Source organism: Pleurodeles waltl, chromosome 7 (genome assembly GCF_031143425.1).
Source record: "Pleurodeles waltl isolate 20211129_DDA chromosome 7, aPleWal1.hap1.20221129, whole genome shotgun sequence".
In the NCBI taxonomy this organism is placed as follows: Eukaryota; Metazoa; Chordata; class Amphibia; order Caudata; family Salamandridae; genus Pleurodeles; species Pleurodeles waltl.
In genome coordinates, this window is record NC_090446.1 from 1,217,705,042 (window position 1) to 1,217,723,711 (window position 18,670).

An 18,670-nucleotide genomic window follows, 5' to 3' on the forward strand; every position below is an offset into this window, starting at 1 on the left:
AGAAAAGAGGGTTTGGCTACTTAGGAGAGAGGATATGCTGGCAACACCTGAAGGAGCCTATCACAAGGAGTCTCTGATGTCACCTGGTGGCACTGGCCACTCAGAGCAGTCCAGTGTGCCAGCAGCACCTCTGTTTCCAAGATGGCAGAGGTCTGGAGCACACTGGAGGAGCTCTGGGCACCTCCCAGGGGAGGTACAGGTCAGGGGAGTGGTCACTCCCCTTTCCTTTGTCCAGTTTCGCGCCAGAGCAGGGCTAAGGGGTCCCCTGAACCGGTGTAGACTGGCTTATGCAGAATTGGGCACGTCTGTGCCCAAGAAAGCATTTCCAGAGGCTGGGGGAGGCTACTCCTCCCCTGCCTTCACACCATTTTCCAAAGGGAGAGGGTGTAACACCCTCTCTCAGAGGAAGTTCTTTGTTCTGCCATCCTGGGCCAGGCCTGGCTGGACCCCAGGAGGGCAGATGCCTGTCTGAGGGGTTGGCAGCAGCAGCAGCTGCAGTGAAACCCCGGGAAAGGCAGTTTGGCAGTACCAGGGTCTGTGCTACAGACCACTGGGATCATGGGATTGTGCCAACTATGCCAGGATGGTATAGAGGGGGCAATTCCATGATCATAGACATATTACATGGCCATATTCGGAGTTACCATTGTGAAGCTACATATAGGTAGTGACCTATATGTAGTGCACGCGTGTAATGGTGTCCCCGCACTCACAAAGTCCGGGGAATTGGCCCTGAACAATGTGGGGGCACCTTGGCTAGTGCCAGGGTGCCCTCACACTAAGTAACTTTGCACCTAACCTTTACCAGGTAAAGGTTAGACATATAGGTGACTTATAAGTTACTTAAGTGCAGTGTAAAATGGCTGTGAAATAACGTGGACGTTATTTCACTCAGGCTGCAGTGGCAGACCTGTGTAAGAATTGTCAGAGCTCCCTATGGGTGGCAAAAGAAATGCTGCAGCCCATAGGGATCTCCTGGAACCCCAATACCCTGGGTACCTCAGTACCATATACTAGGGAATTATAAGGGTGTTCCAGTAAGCCAATGTAAATTGGTAAAATTGGTCACTAGCCTGTTAGTGACAATTTGTAAAGAGAGAGCATAACCACTGAGGTTCTGGTTAGCAGAGCCTCAGTGAGACAGTTAGGCATCACACAGGGAACACATACATATAGGCCACAACCTTATGAGCACTGGGGTCCTGGCTAGCAGGGTCCCAGTGACACATAACAAACATACTGAAAACATAGGGTTTTCACTATGAGCACTGGGCCCTGGCAAGCAGGATACCAGTGAGACAGTGAAAACACCCTGACATACACTCACAAACAGGCCCAAAGTGGGGGTAACAAGGCTAGAAAGAGGCTACTTTCTCACAATCCTGCTGCCAATAATGTGAAGATACCGGGAACAGAGACATCACCGATGATTGACTCTTTGACCTCTCAGTGAAAATGGTGCATAATATACGTCATCCTCCAATAACCCACGTTACTGCCCTTTGTGTGAGGCGTTTCTTTATGTATAAGCTTCTTATGTGTATATGTCCCGGAGTGAAATTGTATAATGACACATATGGTGCATGGGTCTGTCTCTGCTGGGTACACAGCCTGTTATTTTTTATATTCTCTTGGTTTGAAATTAAATAAAAAAAGAATAAATAAAACATGAATCATATCGAAAGCATCCAAACGTACTAACACTAAAGCATGGTGAAACTAGTTCTCCAAAGAAAGCCTGAAAGAAGAATTTTCCAGCATTGTACTTTACCTGTTAGACCTATTATCACCGGACTGGCAACACTTAATTTAAGCAGTGTCCAAGATGGGTGAGGTATTTTGTAACCAGACAGCATGCAGTGCTTGGCAGTCCCAAACTAAGGGCCATATTTATGGCCAAGGCACGCAGCACAGAGGGTCACCTTACTGTGCTGCGTGACAGGGAGGGGCAGGAATGTACCATATTTAAAAGAGTGTGGTGCATTCCTGCCTTTGTCCCTGCACTGGTGCCGTTTTGGCTGCCATTGCCAACGCAGGCACTCTTGCACCATGGTGCAAGGGTGTCTGCATTGTAAGGAGGATTGTTTTGTGCAGGGAGGGGCGCCTTGCTGCACACCAACAATCACCTGAGGCATTTTCCTCTTTCTGTGTGTGCTGCATCCTGCGGCACGCATGGAGAGAGGAAACAACGAGGAGAAATAAAGATATTTCTCCTTGTTACGCCTCACCTGGAAAGGTGTAGCATTCTGGCACAAACTCAGGTCTACCACTTCTGGTGGGTCTGGGAACGCACTTGGTTACGCAGGGTGGCCTTGCATGGCTTCATGGATTGGATTTTGGGCTTGCATCGTGCAGGCACCATGTTGTATGGTGCTGTAGCGACGCAACCCCACTTATAAATATGTCCTCCAATATCAGCACTTTTTTCACACTGACCACTTAGGAAACTGTGCCTTGTCTTTGCATACCCAATTTATAAACACATCTGCTCAGTTAGCCCCTTCTGGAAATATACATTTGCATCCTGTAAACCCTCACTACCTCCTTTTAAATTTATATCTGTTGGCTGGCTTGTATACACATGTAAAGATGTAATCCTTAAAGGTATATGTAAATTGGTTACTAGGCATGTGTGTATAATGTGTATGGTGAACTCTTTGATGCTAACTTGGTATATGTTGGGACTAAAGTTTGTGTCTCACTGTAACCTACTGTACATGCATTATATTCTAGATAAACCTGTGCTGCTGTAGAAATAAACTTTGAAGACGCAATATAAGTATAAATAAAACCTATAGCAATGGCATACTAGTTTTTGGAGCTACACAGAAGGCGCATTATAAAGCTGTCAGGCAAGTCTGATGTTTACTCATTGATGCAGGTTTCACGCTAAATGCTGAGAAAAATCAAAACCCTGCTGACTGCTTCTCCAGTGTGCCTCTAAAGAGTCAAGGTACCCTGTCTAACACAGCTGAGGCCTACATAAACTTCATCGTGAAATCCAACACACCACCTGCCATTTCGTTTGAATAAATTGTCACTGCCATGAGTCAAGATGTTGAAACTGAAGACAGTATTACACATCAGTCGTGGAGCCAACATATTTGACATCTTACCAGTGACAGGGAATCTCAGAATGTAAAAAAATTCAAAGATGAACTGTCTATGACACAAGAAGGCATTATCTTGAGAGCTTTGAGAATTGTCATTCCAGAATGTCTGTGACAACAGATAATTGAAGTAGCCCATAAAGGACATTATGGAATTGTTCTCACAAAACGTGCACTCCAAGATCGAGTCTAGTTTCCTCATCTCGATGAAAGAGTTGAAAGGGAGTTCAAGGCTTGGCATTTATGCAACTGCCTGTCATTGAAAACCACTCAACATCCCTTAAATATGTCAGAGTTGCCACAGCATGCATGGGACTTTTGTGGTCCACTTGACAATGGATATCACCTGATGGTGACTATGGATGAATGCTCCTGCTTTCCATTAATAGATCTCTCCTCTATCACTCAGGAAATAGTCATCAAGAGATTAAATGGCATCTTTGTGACATGGGTCATTCCTGCAATTTCCTTACAATGGCCCATCTTTCAACAGTCAATAATTCAGAGACTTTTTCAATCTGCTTAATGTGAGGCATCAGAACAGCACACTTCTTCTGGCCACGGGCTAATGGCTTTGTTGAATGTTTCATGAGTACATTAAAGAAAGCTTTTTAGCGTACTGCATTAGAAAAGCTCGACCTCAAGATTGTCTTGAATGCTACAGTACCAGCTTATGGTTCGACTCCTCACTGGATCACAAGTGAGAGCCCTGCAACGTTGCTGTTCGGGAGAGCAATGGCGACCAAGTTACCTCAGCGGACCAACACAGGATCCAGAACTGATGAAGAGACCCGTACAAATGACTTGGATCGTAAAAAAAAAAATGAAGGCCTATGCCTACAAGCAATGACATGCAAAAGGCACTGTTTCCACAAGAGGAGATTGAGTGCTTGTCCATCAGAAAAGAAAATGTAAATCTGATGCTCCATTTGATGCCAAGCCATTCCATGTTGTAATCAGCAAAGGACACATGGTGACCGCCCAACATCCTGGGAAATCCATCACACATGATTCCTCCCATTTCAGACATGTGGCTCACCCCTCATCAGATACTGATGGCAACGGAGAGACTGGTTCAGAAAAGACAATTGGAAAACCACAGACTGCCGTTGCTCCTGCATCGCCGACGCAGATTATAGACATTCCTATTGCTGATTCCCAGTTTCCCAAGACACGATCCAGATGAATAATCAAAGCGCCAAGAAGGCTTTATTGAAGAGTTATGATTGTGCATATGTTTGTAAGAATTTGTCATTTTTTAACAGTGGGGGAGATGTAGTGTCGTGTGAGCGTGAATGAAGGAACCCTTTTAGCTCCTGAAAGACTCCGAGAGTCATGACGTTGGTGTTAGAACGTGGTGAAGTGAATGCAGGTTAAGAATGTTGGTTTCGCGGTTACACGCAGACAAATAAAGATGTGTAATACATAGCTCCGTGTGTGGTGTATTAATTTGCGGGTACTCAGGCTCGGGAAGACATTACAGTGCTGATGTTCAATTTAAGACTAGAACGCTCATTTGCAGCACGACGCTCACGTCAACTGCACTTTACACATGACGCTGCTTGGAACACTAATATGCTCACTTTCACTGCGCAAAGCTCATGCCCACTGTACCTGGAGCCACTTGAGTATGCTGGTGGAATTACAAGTGTGCAGCTCATCATTGTGTGCTGTTTCAGTTTCCTTTGCTGTATTGCTGTACGTTAAAAACAATATAATCAGTCTTGGAAAGAATACAAGGTGAGACTTGCCTCAGCTCTGTTATAACTGCATGAAATGGTGAATTCAACTGGTATTAATTACCCTGCCGTAATTTTGCAAAAGCCCAACATTATTATTTCCCTCATCAGAAGTATTTTCAAGACATCATGCAACACTTTGGTATCCCTACTGCCCCTGACATCCTAAAATGTTTCCTCAAACAAACATGCATCATTGTTGTTGTTCAATAACACTTCCTGTCCCTCAAAAGTACAGCACTGTCAGAAACTCTTGTTACTTGAGTTGGTGACTCCCCTTTCTGAACTCTTATAGGTGTTTCTTACAATAACCCAATGTCCTATACAGAACCGTTTTCATTCTGTTATATGAACTTTGTAATTGTTAACTTTATTCTTGGTCTGTTTCTGTACAGTTTTATTCCTAACCTGCCATTTGTCATCATCAATTCATACCACCTTAGTCTGATTTGTACATTTGCCAATTTTAGGTATTAGTAAAGTTTGACCAACCCTTCCGCTCATCAAACAAAATGAAGAAAATCATATAACTGAATGTGGAGTATTATGGTAACTGCAAACCATTTCCCCCTAGACATTTACTACCTGATTACAACTTTGGCAGAGGTAATTACTCCATCACAAGCGTGATGGATGTCCCGCTCCTCCATCCCCATTACAAGTTCCATTATATCCTATAGAACTTGTAATACGGCGGACCGGATATCTGTGACGTTTGTGACAGAGCAATTCCCTCCTCCAAGGTTTTAATCAGGCCCTTAGTTACTGGTAATTTGGATGCCAAAGCCATTTGAACTCCTTCTTTTAGAATCCACTAACCCATTTGAAGATGGACTATATAAAGGTCTTTTTCCTGTTTTATATCCCATTTACCTAAAGCATGGACATCCTCTTTGAAATCAATTGTGCACCAATATCTGAAACTAAAATGTGGTAATCCTTCAATGCAAAACTCTTTCTGGAAAATCGATGACAATATGTGTGGGATTGACAATAAATTCATAATGTATCCATGTTGAATAGTAATCAGTAAGAACCAATAGGTAACGCATGTTTCCAATGCTCGTCATATCTTACACATTTAACGCATTTTTCAATGAATCCATCACCCTCTGAATCCATTCCTGGTCACCAGTAATGTTTTATCAGCAGCCTCTTAGTGGAAGTCACTCCAGAAAGACCCTCATGAGCTAACTTCAATCATTTATTTCTCAACACAACTGGTGGTACAAACACATCTTGCCTCATGAGTAATCCTGCCTCAATGGTCAACTCGTCCGCTACCTGGAAATAATTTTGCAGAGATTTATCTAAATTCCTAATTCATGGCCAACCATTGACTACATTATACTTAACTTGTTTCAAAATGTCATTTTCTGATGCAGCCAACCACTCGCTCTCAGAAACAGATCCTTCAGAATGTCCAGCGGCATCAACAACAGCTACCACACATTTCTGATTACAAACTTCTTTGCCTTTCTTGATTTCCTCAATTGCCAACCTAGATAAGCAGTCAGCTATCTTATTCAGTCCACTTGCAATGTACCTGACAGCAAAATTATACTCTTGCAGTTTCGAGATTAACCCAGTCAGCGTGGAGGTTTAAGTAGACAGGAATCTCCTATGAATGGTTCTAAAAAGGGCCTCCCAGAACACCTTAACACATGATGCGTCTCCATCAGCACAAGGCAGCACCAACGATATCAACATAAATACTGGCATCAGGCATAGCTGAATTATGGAACTGCTACTTTTTAATCTATAAAGAAATGAAATCACAACCTATTTATTAGGGCTGAAGCTGGATCCCACCAGCTGGGAGGGGAACAAGCCACGTTATTGCTGACAACAATGCCTAGCCTAACCAAAATGTTGATGCATCTTCTCCTAAAACCTTTGGAAACATACTGATAAGCTAAAAACTAATGATGAACTCATCTATACCAGTTCATGGTCATAAAATCAGAACATCCTGTTAACAAGAACATTTACTGCTAATAGCACAGTACTGAAGAAAGTTCATTTTCCTGACTAAGCATCAGGTTTGGCTACATGTTATTGTGCCCTCAATAAAGAGATAAAACCATATGCATTATTGTGCCAAGCATGGAAGTGGTCTTCGCTGTAAACATCCATTTGGGTTAAAGAATCAAACAAAGCATAAGATGAAAACGGTTGCAGCTGCAATGTATGGGGCCAACTTATGGCGCTCCTACAATAGGCATGAGCTACAGAACATGAAATAATAACTCCTGAGGAAACATCTGCTACTAGGCCCAAGTATCCCCTTAAAAGCATTAATATTGGAGATAGGACTGTGGCTCACTGAAGATATCATTTGACTTCTCCATGTACCGTTATGCCTCCATACTGCACACAAAAAAGCATGAAAACCTATATTTAATGGTAAACTTAGACCAGAATAGGTTTATCCCTGGTCGTTCAACTGCACTGAATCTCTGAAGGATCCATAACAATCTTCCTGTACTGGTCGAGCAATAGCTTCACTTTACGCAAACAAGGCCTTCGATTCAGTAGAGTGGCCATTCCTGTTCGTGGTCATGGAGGAGATGGGCTTCGGGCTCAAATACCAGAGATGGGTCAGCTTGCTTTTTGATAGGCTCAGCTCAGAGGTGAGGGTAATGGTTACACCTCCCGAGAGTTCAGACTATTTACGGGGACGAGCCAAGATTGCCCTCTGTCCCCAATAGTGTTTGCACTGGTGATAGAGGGGCTGGCAAACTGGATACTCATGGATGCGCAGGTCTGGGGGTGGCTGAGTGGATTGGGGTAGGAGGAAAGAATTTCCTGGCACGCTGATTATATATTGCTGTACTTGACCCACATGCCCTCCTCGATTCGACGTCTGAAGTATATTTTTCGGGTGTTTGGGGAGGTCTCGGGATTCACTATTTAGTGGGACAAATCCCTACTGTTTCCACTAGACAACTGGGACTTGCACCAAACACTGGCTTTACCACTCATAGTGAAGCAACATAATCCAGATATTTGGGGATACAGATCACTAGGCAATCGGACCAGTACTACGATTCTAATCTGGTCCCCCTACTGGCTCGATTTGAACAAGATGTCAGACTGTAGTGTGATTAGTTTTACGTATCCTTTGCGCATTAGCTTCAGGCTTTAGGCCTTTGTGCACTTTGCCCTGGATGTATTTTATTCATTTGCTTGCAGCTTAGAGCCTCTGTGCACTTTGCTCTAAATGCTTTTTATTAGGCTTCGTACTGTTATTTTTCAAATAGCCAGTTATTCGGTCTTGTTTTTTATTCATATCACACTGTTTAGCCTACTTCAGCACTGGAGTTCTCCATAACACATTCCTGTTCACTCTGTGCTTCAGTCAAGGATACAGTCTGGTACATTGCAGATAGACGTGGTAGAAGTTTAGTCTTTGGCATTCCTGCGTACGGACATTTTGTGATCATGCTGACATGTTAGTTATAAAATCACTTCCTTGTCCCAATACACTCAAGAGGGAGATTCCGACCAGGGAACCACAACTAGACGCTGACTGCCTCGTTGCAGATGCTGAACCAAGATCACAGGCCTTTGCTCAGGTATGAGGGCTGATGTCTCCCCAGGGATTCAGAAAGGCAAGTTAGAAGCTTAACATGCTGTGCTCGAAATAGACCAAGCAGAGGGAGAGTAGAAACTATTAGACACCATGATAGCTTTGTTCTTATGTTTTACTCTCCTGGTGACTATTTCAATCCTACTGTGTTGTATGGTTCTGGTTATTGCGGCTCACGCCTTATTATCTAAAATGCAGTCGTTTTATTAAAACATTATATAAAACTTATACTGCCTTTGTCATTTGTATATGAGATCATACTGTAAATGAGAGAGTTGGTTTGGATCTGAGTGACCACGACTTCCCTGAGAAGTTCCAAAGATGTCATGCGCTCGGCTGCCCAATCATCTCTTCCCCTTGGGAGAAATGAGGCACTGCTAGTTAGCCGGAGCAAAAACCGGATTTAGGGTGACAGAGTTCCTTACACGTGGGTCCAACTCAGTCCCCACACCGTGATCGATCCTGCTGCCTAGAAATCCAGTAGTCTCATTTAGGATAATGAGAGCCCACGTCACATGGCGCCGCCAACGATTGGTCTGGCTCTAATATTTAGGTCCGGCTGACTCTCTCGGTTTCATATATATTTTGACTCCTCGGTTCCGTAAGCGGAGACGTCCGTGGGGCTGAGGGTTTCCGCCACCACGGGATAGGTACATCCTATTACTTAGTGGTTGGTTGTTCAAGCTTGAACTTTAAAAGGAAAACCCGATATTGGTGTGCCTTCTCTGACCTATTGCTGTTTTTTTTTTTTTACAAATGGCGAATCCTAATGTAGTGAATATAGCAATCAATATGCGACAACCGCTCACAGGACATCTGGTGGCACATGGCCTGACGGTCCAGGGGGGTCCGGTCACTTTTGTGGTGGACGCCCATGCAGCCTATAGAACAGAACTTTTTTATTCTTGGGTCGTATTTCCAGCAGTTGATGGGGGTACAAACACTTTTCACGAATACACTGTTGCGAATGTCCCTGGACAGTACAGGGCATATGCATACTTAGAGATACCTTTATCTTATCAAGAACACCATAATTGGCTTGATGGCGCCCTCCCACACACAGTAGCACAGGTAAGGTTAGGTCCACTGAGTAATGATGGTCCGACCTGGCCTTTATTGGCTACTTACACACCATATCCTGCGGTTGCTAACTTGGCAGTGGCTGACGTTCGTCGTTTATATATAGACTTGGCAACTACATACAGAAGACTGGTTCAGTTTGTAATGCAGGCATTAAATACTAATGCAGCGCGTGCTGCTCCGGCGCACCCACAGGCGGTGGTTCCGGGTATCAATCCGGCCACTGTACACTCAGTTATGGGTAAGGTACCGGCTAAACGTGAGGAAACTCAATTTTGGCTGGCGCAAAAAATTAATACGCTGGAAGCAGTATTTCCCCATACGGGACCTCAGGATAAACATAGAATATTGACGATGTGTTTGCAGTATGGGATGGTTCCTCCGGTGGACCTCTGTAATACCTGGGGCACGGTGTTTGCCGCGCTCTACACTACGGCACACGGTACACCGACGTTAGCTAATTTACCGGAAGTGCTTAAACAAATTCAAGATGAATATGGGGCTGCCCCTGCCTTAGATTTGGGCATGCAGTTAATGGGCAATTTTGCCACAGTTTCTTCTATTATTTTGAGTAATCTCAAGGGAGAAGCAGTAGCACTAGCAGTGCGAATGCGTCTTCGGGACGTTCCGCAGATTAATCAGGAGCGGGAACTCCCGAGAATAATTGCAGAAACATGTTCTAGTATTGGTCGTGATAGCCTAGGGGCTAGACCGCAAAAACCCCAATTACAGGGTAAAAATAATAAAGATAATGCTAAACAACAGCAACCTGAGGGTACTAAAAAGCGCTGGGAAAAGAAACAGCAAACACCTAAGAAAGATGGGGGACAGTCTCCGCAACCGGAGACCCCGCAGAATAGGTATAATCTCAGGAATAGGGATAATTTGAAGACGCCTGAAAGATATCAATATACTGATACACGCCAATCTCGTTCCTTTCAGGACTACTCAGAGAAGAGAAGTGAGAGAGGTGGGCGGTCAGAGCGGAGAACCGAGTACGTGAAACCAAGACAGGATTCACAACGCTCAACGGAGGTTTCTATTAAACAAGAAGAGAAACCGCTGCAACAAAAACAGCAATTTAAAAAGAAGAAAGTGGCAGCAGTCTCAGTTAGACATGCCGCTCAAGAAGAGAGTTCTCTTGACGAACAAGACATGGGCGTTGGCACTGTTAGACAGCGCGGCAGAGGTCACAATAGTTGGCCGGAGTCTTCTAGAGCATCTGGAGGTGAAAGCAACTGATGACTTCATACAAGTCGAAACGGCGGATATGCGAGTCTCTGATCCTGATAGAGTATATAAGGTGACTCTGCAATTAGAAGGGGACATTGACCGCATTGTACACGCCATCTTTTGGGACCATGTGGTACAATCATATGATGTTCTGCTGGCCGAACAAGATTGGCCGCCTGACTTTGTTCGCGACTGTCCAGTGGGGGAAGAGGTTATAACACCTTCCTTCTCACCACTTGTTCCGAGAGAACTAGCGAAGTCCTATAGTACATTATGGGCTCTTGCACAGGCCCCCGCTCTATATCGAAATAATGTGGGGTGGGATAGACAATCACCTTATCATGTAATTCCAGTAAAGGGCGTACCTCAGCCGCAGCCGCAGTATCCTATCAAATTTGATGCAATGGCATTGGTTAGGAATATTCTTACACAATTGGAGTACCAGGGTGTAATTGAGCCCTGTGTCTCGCCAATGAATAATCCCTTATTTCTGGTTGCTAAACCAGACCATTCATATAGGATAGTGGTGGATTACAGACATTTAAATGGTCATACACGCACATATGCAATACAGAATTCACATAGCGCAGAGCTTATGAATAATATAGTGCATAAAAAATAAAAAACAACGTTAGATATCTCAAATGGATTTTTCTGCCAAAATATAGCGCCCGAAAGTCTGGACTATACCAGTTTCAGTGCGTTTGGCTCTCAGAAAAAGTTTTGTTGTTTGCCTCAGGGGTATAAGAATAGCCCAGGACTGTTTTTCGGCTCGTGTAACTGAAATTCTGCACGAGTTGGACCCTGAAGCGTTATCATATGTTGATGACATATATCTGACAGACGATGAGATTCTGCAACATCTAAGGCGTGTAGCACGCATTGTTGTGGGGTTTGCTGAAATTGGCTATAAGCTTAATTTTAAGAAATCGAAGATTGCCTTCCTCAGCGTCATTTTCCTGGGATATGAGTTGTCAAGTGAGGGCAAGAGCTTAGCGCCACATTTTTTGGAGAAATGTGCTTTATTGCAGCCTCCTAATACGGTTCGGAAGCTCCAGTCATTGTTGGGGTTTCTGAATTTTGGCAGAACGTACATTCCTGAATATGCTACGTGTATAAAACCCTTATACGAGTTGATTCGCCCGAATTTTTCGAGTAGATTTTGGACGATTGAGCATACACATATACTACAAGATTTGCAAACTGATCTCTTAGCAGTTAGACATTTACACACACGGGACAATAAAACGCATTTAGTCATCAGGGTGATACCTGGGGCTGTTGGGTTTACATATGTCACCTTTAATGAGGGTGAGACAGTCCCGATTGCATACAAGTCCCACTTGTATTCTGCTGCAGAACAACGATTTGTGCAAACTGAGAAAATACTCACTGCCGTACAGATTGCTGTGATTAAAGAAAGACCTCTTGCCCAGGGCCAACGCATTATTGTCGTTTCTCCGATTCCGGCCTTAGAGGCTGTTATAAAAGCGAGTGTCCCTAATTCGAAAGCTTTACACCCGCAATGGATACAATGGGCTACGTCTTTGACAGCCACTGATGTAGATTACATATTTGACCCTAAACTGCAGACTCAAGAATTTCTTCAATATGAAATGGAGTACCCAGTTCCTGCTGGCACATTGCCTATTGACCAATATCAGGTGCTCATGTATACCGATGGCTCTGCGCAACCAGCGGTTGGGACTAAACAACAGTATTCTGCTGCATGTGCAGTGGTGAGCGGCACTATGGAGGGGGAAGTGTTCTGCCCCCGACATACTTATACTAAAACCTTGGGAGATTGCACGGCACAGCTGGCTGAGCTCAAAGCTCTATTGTTAGCATTGGAGCACGCGGATCCGGCGATTTTAACCTTGCTGGTCTGTGACTCCTACTACTGTGTTCAGTCTTTCAATGAATATCTACACTATTGGAAGTTGAATGGGTTCAGAGATTCTAAGGGCAGCACCATTAAACACAAATTGTTGTGGGGTAAGGTTGCAGATCTGAAAGAGACGCTTCCTAAGGTCCATGTTGTGCATACACTTGGACACCAGCGCGTTGGGATACACGTTGCTGGGAATACTTTGGCTGATGAAGTCGGCAGTGGCTGTTGCCACTGTGGCCGCAGTGACTCGTTCGAGTTCCAAACCTGACACAGAGATTTCGGCTGCCATAAAAGCTACGGCTGATGGCACGCCATTTCCTAAAGGATTTCCTTCTAAGTATCGTTACTGCTTGAGTAGTGCGTTCAATGCTGTTGTTAATATTCCAGGCATTGGTGTACGTGATTTACCAAATAAAATTGAGAGACCTCGATTAATTTCTGCAGCACATGAGGGGGCGGCATCTGCACATGCTGGTGTGGCTGCCACTATTTCGCTTTTACAGGCTCGTTACTGGTGGCCTGGTCTCTATAAAGAGACAAAGCAATATGTCCTTTGTTGTGATGTTTGTCAACAAATTAAAGCTTCATCGGCCAGACACCCGCAGCAGACGCCCCTTCTAATTTCAAACAAACCTTTACAGTGTGTGTACTTGGATCATTGTGGTCCGTTGACCCCAGACAGTGCATACAAATATATCTTGGTTGCTGTAGATTCGTGCTCCAGATTTGTGTGGGTCTGGCCACAATGCTCGGCTGACGCTCGGACTGTTATTAAAGATTTGCGCATCTTTGTCGATACATTTGCAGTTGCGGCTTTTCATTCGGACCAGGGCCCTGCTTTTGCCTCTAAGGCATTCAGAGACACCATGGCTTCGTTGGGGGTCCAACTCCAATTCTCGTCTCCATTTCATCCCGAGGGAAATTCTGTCGTGGAGCGTTTAAATCGTGATTTAAAGCAATCCTTAACGGCCAGAGTTATAGGTATGGGTCGTAGTTGGCTATCCCACCTGTATGGAGTACAGAGAGCACTTAATAACTTGCCTAGAAGGTCACTGGGGGGTCATACTTCATATGAGTGCCTGTTTGGAACACAAATGTATGTTCCTGATCTAGATGGTCCTGGTGTGGAGGCTGCAGATACGCCCTTTGACATAAATGATCGTGTCACTGTTTTGCAGGATTTACAACAATTCCGTGAAGATAACTCTTCTGCAAGTGCTGCCTCCTCAGGAATTAAGGATGAGCCAGTAACTCCTACTGGTTGGATACCCAGGATTGGGGATCTAGTGCGTGAAAAGGTCGCAGTAAAGAAAGAATTTGGTCCTTCTTATCGAGCACCTGTCCCTGTGTTAGGGGTTAGCGGCACGAGAACTGTGATTTTACCGCCGCTGCAAGGGGCCAAAGGAAATCGCTTTGTTTCCATTGATAATGTCAAGTTACAACATGTGGCCAATTCTGCACAGCAGACCAAGAGGGACACCCAGTAGTTCCGGAATCCCTCTCACTACTGGGGAAGAAGTCCCGCTGCAGGTGATTTACACCGACGCTGTTTCCTCTCCGAGCTTGGGAGGGTGGAAGATGATCTTGCGATTGTTCCACAGACAACGATTAATTTGGAATCTTTTGATCAAGTTGCTGTACGTTCTACTGATGTTTATGAACATATGGTTTATAGTGTGCCAAGGCGAGAGCCTCCATCTGCTTCTTTGTTCACAGTTGCACCTTTTGCAAGAACTGCCTCTGGCTGCTTCAACGACACTGATGATGCAGTGTCCGGCTCCTCGTCCTCGATGTCTTCAGTCCGAGGTCCACGTAAGCTGCTGTGTTGGCTTAAACGCACATATTTTGTTTTTCCTTGGAACTATTTGTGGCTTTTTATGGCTGTTATGACTCTTTTTTTGTGGTTGGGATTTGTGGTTACTTTTTTTCTAGTAATACATGGTCATTTTCTTCCTGAACGATCTGACATTGAGCACGTGGAGACAGTGTTAAAACCACATTTTTCGTCTCATATGGTTCGAAGAGACTTGTCCAATGTAAACATTTCTGCGATACCGATTCCGGATGGAATTGTGTGGGATAAAGTAATGTTTGATATATATGGTCCCACTGAATTGATTCAAATACCGTATGTCCTCAAGTTATCACTGAATGATATTGTTATACCAGGCATTGTTTCTGATGATTGGGATGTGAAGACAGTAGATTCTATGCTGACAGACTTGCAATATTATACTGTCTATGACGATGAAGATGTTTACCTATTTAGAGATAATCATGGTGACATGTTTTGCTACAACTATTATGGACACCACTTTATTCATAAAGCAAGTAGACCTAAGTCCATATTTGATTATGTGCAATGGGAACATTGCCCAACTCCTCCACAGGGGAGTTCAAAAACGTATTATGATAAATTTGTATACTTTTCTGGGAATAATCAACAAAATGCTAAGTCTTACTATTTTAAAGTTACTCCGTATGCTAATAAGCAAATGTTATTGACCGATACTAAGTTACTATATTCAAATTTGTTTGTGTCTAAACTTTCGGTTGAGGGGTATGAATATTGGTTTAAGACTGTTGATTTGAAAAGTGTCTGGGGAACGAAAAATTGGCCAGGGCAGGGACACATTATTTAGAGCATGTATTATCCCTGTGCAGATGATTTTCCTCAATGACACGGTACAACAGACTAGCTGTTTGGGCTTGGCAACGATTAGGGAGTTAAATTTGCCTAGTATACCGGTCCCTTCCAAATTGAACAATTGGCAGCGATATGTTAATGATACGTTTAGTGAGTTTACACACTGGGTCCAGAATGGTACGCTTAACACTTCATTGGTACATCCGGGCGGTGGTTATTATGGCCTGTAGACACTAATAAGTGTCATCAACGTTTTCTCACCTCTTCAGGGGGGTTCAGGACTAGTAGGGCAGACCCTCTTTACATTTCAACAGAACATGCTGATATCATAACTACATACAGTGTGGGAAAGCTTTGTCAGCAATGGTTGAAGTCGTCCACGCTGGATGCAGTTAAATCACATCTCACGTTACTGTCTAATGATACTGACTTACAAGATTTTTTGTCAGGACCTAAGGTACCACGGAAGAAACAATTTTTATACGAAGTATATAATGAGATTTGGAAGCTTTCACAGCAGGAGGCAGCGGCCCGGTTGAGGCAAATTGATCAGGAAAACCTGATGCAGGCTTTGTCTGTTGTAGATAATGGCATGCATACCCTTTCTGACCGTGTTTACACAATTGACAGCATCGTTTCCTCTGCTATTGACATTATTAAATCAGATATGTCTTCTTTATATCATGGGCAGAGTCAGACGCGGTCCATCATGCAGCTGGGTTGGACTCTTCAGACCTTGAAGGCAGGTTGCGTTCTGTGGCAGCACATTCGTGCCAGAGAGATCTTTGTCTCCTTTAATTTACCTCGTCAACAACAGCTGATGGCTAAAAAGGAAGCGACGTATGTCATGTTGAATATTGAAAAATTGGAAAAACTGCCTTTCACGGTTGCTGAGATTCCGTCAGCTGAGTGGTTGATTCATGGGGTAATTAATCTGCCTATCTCCACTCTGCAATTTACTTCTTGTTTGAAGCACATTCCAGTGGGTAGATATGAACGGTTGGGAGACAGTTACATACACGAGGTGTGGGAGCTTCCCTTTCTATACAGATGTCTTAATGGTTTGAGGGAGGTTTTTCTTAGCGGTAGTGAATGCGAAACTTCTGTCAGCCATTCCATGGTTTGTAAACAGCTGTCCTTGCACAGAGCGTGTAACGCTTCGATTGCTAACTTAGCTTGTTATCTGAAGGGAGTTCCAGTCCCGGTTATTAAAAACACTTTCCAGGTGCTTTCTAACGGCAGTTACATTGTTCTTAGCAGCGAACGATGCTGTGGCATGCGTGCCGGAATAGTTTACGTTGTTGTTGTCACCAAGGCCGTTACGTGCTGCAGGAATGTGTTGTTTCCCCGCACTCAAATTAGGGAGGTAGCGGACATCTGGCCTCATATTGCTTCTTCCAAGGTTAATTTCGACAAGTTGAGTCGACTGAAGGCTTTATTGTTTCAAAAGCATGTGGCCCTTACATCTGCTAGCGAGACCTACGCACTACAGGTGGCAAGGTCATCAGCGGAAATACAGTCCCTTTTGAATACTAACTTTCCGAGTCACTTTGGTGAACTTGTGGGATGTATATTTAATGCGTCCAGCACTGCTGGAATTGCACATTTTTTCAAAGCCGTTGGTGTTGGTTTTGCTCACACCTTCTCTTCCATATTCGGTTTGATACCTTCGGCTATACACTCTATTTTCGGAAGCATTTTTGGGGGTTTCCCGATTACCTTGGCTTTATTGGCTGGAGTCTTGTTATTGTTGCTATTTTTTCGCAATGGCTGTCCCGCCACAACGAGATCCTATATTGCTGCTCCCGTCAGTGCAGCTGTGTCGTGAACGCATGATGCAGCATTTTGGAGCGACACTCCTGGGACATTTGGAGTGTGACTGGTCTCTGTCATTCCGACCAGTTTTGGATTGTGTGCAACCTGTGTTTCGGTGCCTTTGGTGCTCGTTTGAACATGCACTGGCTTTCTGTCTCTCACTGCAGTGCCCTCCAGTGGTCGAAACTGATCTGTTGATGTTCCCGATTAGGGCTCATTCCCAGACTTGTGCACTACGGTTGCGTTTGCTTCGTGAGGCAGTTTATGAGATTCCCTTCCTGGAGGAAGATGGTATTGTCTCATTCATAGGCCCTGCACGAGGTGCCGCCCTGAATGGTTTTGGGGCTTTGGAACACACCTGCTCCATGGTACTTTGTGGCGTGGATCTTCCGATATTGACATATATCGAAGTGGAGGAGCTCCTGCTTTCTATTGCTTCTGTCTGACAATTGGATTTTTTTTTTCCCTTGAAAATTGACATTATATTGTATTTGGCTTTATCGTCACATGCTTCCCAAATTTATGACTTTGTTGTCCTCTGACATTGTCGAAATATGTATATTTTTAGGTATTGTTTATATCTGGGGCATACTTTTATATTATTGGAACCACTTGCTACCGACAAGGGGAGGGTGTAGTGTGGTTAGTTTTACGTATCCTTTGCGCATTAGCTTCAGGCTTTAGGCCTTTGTGCACTTTGCCCTGGATGTATTTTATTCATTTGCTTGCAGCTTAGAGCCTCTGTGCACTTTGCTCTAAATGCTTTTTATTAGGCTTCGTACTGTTATTTTTCAAATAGCCAGTTCTACGGTCTTGTTTTTTATTCATATCACACTGTTTAGCCTACTTCAGCACTGGAGTTCTCCATAACACATTCCTGTTCACTCTGTGCTTCAGTCAAGGATACAGTCTGGTACATTGCCGATAGACGTGGTAGGATTTTAGTCTTTGGCATTCCTGCGTAGGGACATTTTGTGATCACGCTGACATGTTAGTTATAAAATCACTTCCTTGTCCCAATGCACGCAAGAGGGAGATTCCGACCAGGGAACCACAACTAGATGCTGACTGCCTCGTTGCAGATGCTGAACCAAGATCACAGGCCTTTGCTCAGGTATGAGGGCTGATGTCTCCCCAGGGATTCAGAAAGGCAAGTTAGAAGCTTAACATGCTGTGCTCGAAATAGACCAAGCAGAGGGAGAGTAGAAACTATTAGACACCATGATAGCTTTGTTCTTATGTTTTACTCTCCTGGTGACTATTTCAATCCTACTGTGTTGTATGGTTCTGGTTATTGCGGCTCACGCCTTATTATCTAAAATGCAGTCGTTTTATTAAAACATTATATAAAACTTATACTGCCTTTGTCATTTGTATATGAGATCATACTGTAAATGAGAGAGTTGGTTTGGATCTGAGTGACCACGACTTCCCTGAGAAGTTCCAAAGATGTCATGCGCTCGGCTGCCCAATCATCTGTTCCCCTTGGGAGAAATGAGGCACTGCTAGTTAGCCGGAGCAAAAACCGGATTTAGGGTGACAGAGTTCCTTACACGTGGATCC